The sequence below is a fragment of the Ylistrum balloti genome, unplaced genomic scaffold (genome assembly GCF_031769215.1).
Source record: "Ylistrum balloti isolate Yb309-2 unplaced genomic scaffold, AGI_CSIRO_Ybal_v1 Utg369754, whole genome shotgun sequence".
Taxonomy (NCBI): Eukaryota; Metazoa; Mollusca; class Bivalvia; order Pectinida; family Pectinidae; genus Ylistrum; species Ylistrum balloti.
The window spans coordinates 2,160,565-2,164,177 of record NW_026781956.1 but is presented as its reverse complement, the minus strand read 5'-3'; positions in this window follow the sequence as shown (position 1 = coordinate 2,164,177).

Sequence of the window (3,613 nt, the reverse complement as noted above, 5' to 3'; positions counted from 1 at the left end):
AAGGGTATCGGGAACAACTAACTCTTATACTGAAAATCACAGTGTTGGCTCTAGTCCCTGGTAGTAATTCTAAATTTGTATCAATATGTGCAATTTACATGTGTCTTTGAGATTGCAGGTGGGAGACATTGCTGGCAGATTTCAGTCCCCAGGCTAGTCATGACCTGCATGCCATGTTTTAATTTATATGCATGTGCTTGACATTCTTCAAAAACTATCAGATGTATGAAAATTGGAAATTCATGAAATTATGAAAATTGGAAATTCATTGAATTATGGGGTCAGTAAACTTCCGAAAGTTTCTACATTTTGTTTTTTCACACTGTATTTTCCTTGGTCGACTGTTTGGTTTCAAAACCTAGACCCTTAACATAACTGACAAGTCCTAAAAGGACAAAACGGTTATATGATTTAGTTTAATTTATTGTTTGGCTCCACTGTATCTAGCTCGAAATTCGTATTAAAAGGTCTATTCACTTGTGTGTCTGTTGTACAATCTAACTGACATGTTATATACCTGTATATACTGACACCTCTAGCTCACTTGTTACGTCTTAATTTTAGGTTAGTTGATATTAAAACATCATGTAAATGTTTGTAAAAAGAAACTAAAATTAGAATCATTTAGAGATAGATCAGCAAGTTGTAAATGTTTTGGTGAACGAAAAAGCATATTTAATCAAGACAATGGTGGTAGAATAGAAGCTCTTGCAGGTAACCAGAATGTGATGTTACGATGACCACACATTCATCTTCACCAGACAAATGACCAGTGTGAAGTTTGCTAGCACTAACATACTAACATATGTCAGTGTTCATATTCTTCACACTGGTCATTAAAGTACATCAGTGCTAGTATGCTTTGCAATCTGGTCATTTGTCTGATGAAGGTGACCATATAGTCTTCTTTAACCTTCTTGTTTGTCTGATGAAATTTACCATGTAGTCCTTGAAGCGTTTACTCAAATCTTCTGCTGGTTATATTATATGAACTTCCATTCTGTTGATATTACCAACCTGAGGAAAATGTTTCAAAATAAAAGGGAGGGGGATATTAGATTTTTTAAAAATTTATTTCTAGTACATTTCCTGATGTTGATTAGAATTCAGTATAAGTATGTTTATTTTCAGATTCTCAAGTAACAAGTTACAGGTAACAGTGATTAGCAGTAGATTTTATTGGTAAGGATAGTGGTAACACTCTCTAGTACCCTCTCCACCTCCCCTTCTTCATCAAATCTCTGGTAACTTCTTGTCTGTTTTTATCTCTGGTAAAGTGCATTCAGTGTATCAGGTAGCAAGTCACATAGCATTATATTGGTTCTATCATTCTGTTGACTGTTTTATTGAAAAAGATGTTAGATCTTGGCAGAGGAGCCTTGTGGCCTGCTGCTTTTACAACTTTCAGATTCTATGAGGTTCTCAAGGGGAGATTTTGCCCTCATGACAACAAACACAATGTTAAGATCAGAGTGGGAAATAAAAAATTTAAGTGACAGATAAAAAAAGAGAGAATTTTTGGTGCTTATTTATTGCTTGTAAATGATTTTCAGGAGAAAAAAAAGAGAAACAGAATCTTTTATTTATCACTCTTCATATCTATACAAATGAATATACTCAGCATAAGCATTACACATTTCTGTGACTTTGAGAAATGTTTGAATGCTTAAAAAAGGTTGAAAATTATGAAAGAAAAATCATTGGGAAATATGAATAGGGGCATATATTTTTTTGTTTGAAATACTTAAATCGTATATTGGAAATTTATTGTGTGACCTCGTTTTATGTAATTGAAAGTATTGTAAATAAAGATGTGTTGTTGTTGTTTTTTATTGACTATGCTATAATTAAACAATTTTCTGAGTGATTTCATTTCCGTGTTAAAAATTTTAGGTAATGCTTTACTGTTGAGTATTAAAATATAATGTGTCAGAATTTTTTAGTTTACCTGTGCCTAGAATCTATTGATGAACTTATATGCGATGATGTGGTGTCCTGTGTTTGTGTACCATTCCTTGTTCGTCAGGTCGTCGTCTATCTGGTGTCGATTTTTTCGGTTAATATGTAAAACTTCTGCCCCTTAACTAAGTGGTCCATGGTCATGATATTGAACCGGCAGCATGCTGAGATGAAGGGCGTTTATTTAAGTGAATGTTCTTGACCCACTTTTAAGGTCACAGTGGCCAAAAGTATCCAAATCTGTAAGTGGCTTTTTCTCAATATTTAAGAGACTTGCTTGATTATATATTGTCTTCCATACTAGGATGAAAGGCTGCAAAGTTTGTTCAAATGAATGACCTCCACCGACAGTCAAGATCACAGGAGAAAAATGGTTTAAGATTTTCAGACAACTTCTCAGTAACCAAGATGCCTTGTGTCATGATAGTGAGCTTTTGGAATACTAGGGATATGAGCTACTAAGTTTGACCGAAAGGCCAAAAGGGCCAAGTGAGCTTATGCTGTGGCACAGTGTCCATCATCCAGCATCTTGTGTCAACTTTTTTTCTTGAAACAACTTCTCAATAACCAGTGGACCAAAATGTTTTGATATGTGGCTGGTATGTCCCTAGGATGAAGCCTGATAAAGTTTGCAAAAATAAATGGCCTTGACTAATATTCAAGGTCACAGGGTTCAAAATTGTTAAAACCTTTAAATGTCTTCTCTTTAACAAGTAAGCCCAGAGGCATGATATTTGGCTGGAATATATATACCAGGTGAATGCTGCAGGACCATTGGGGCTCTTTTTTTATTGATCAGAATAATAAAACTGCTGTCTTTGATTAAAAAGTTAGGATTATTATCACTATTTTTTTAGAGGAATTTAAAAATTTAATATAATTAAAAGCAAATAAAATAAAACAAAACAGGAGAAGAGAAAATATCAGAGATAAAACAATTGTGTGTGTCTAGATCTCTAGTTTTCGCCATTGCAGTCAAATGAGGGTACAAAACACTTCAAGTTAGTAAAATTCAAGATGTTTTCAAGCACTCATATGTATGAATACATGGTTAGTGTACCCCTAATTTCAAAATGGCAAGTGGAAACACTGATCCCTCTGGGATCTCTGGTATATTACTATATAAACACTTTTCGCAAGAATTCACTGTGATTAAGTATTATGGTATATATTGTCTTCAGATTTTTTAAAGGTGATTCTAATCAACCAGTTTGAATTGGCATTCATAACAACCTTTACTACAAAGTGTGGATCGTTGTACTTTAAGTAGGTTACATAAAACTTTAAATCTCTTCCCCTATCAAAAAATATCACCGATGAGGGTAATTATGTAGAAATCTGTGCTTTTTTGTCAGATATTAAAGGTAGAATGAGTCCTAGGCATTCCATTTCATGATTTTTTATTACATTTTCAGGTTTCTCAATTTCTTAAGACTTTAAAAGAGAACATTTGACTTACTCTTGGGGAAATCGGGTAACTTTAACCACATTAATTTCCTCCTTGATAGATCGTAAGTTTTTCATGAAAAACAACTTTTGAATAAGGAAGCAACACTGATGATACATATCTACATTAACTACACCGAGGCCATTAAGTGCAGAGAGTGTTTTTATAATGTGCTTATTTACAAGTTGATGGTGACATTAAGAAGGA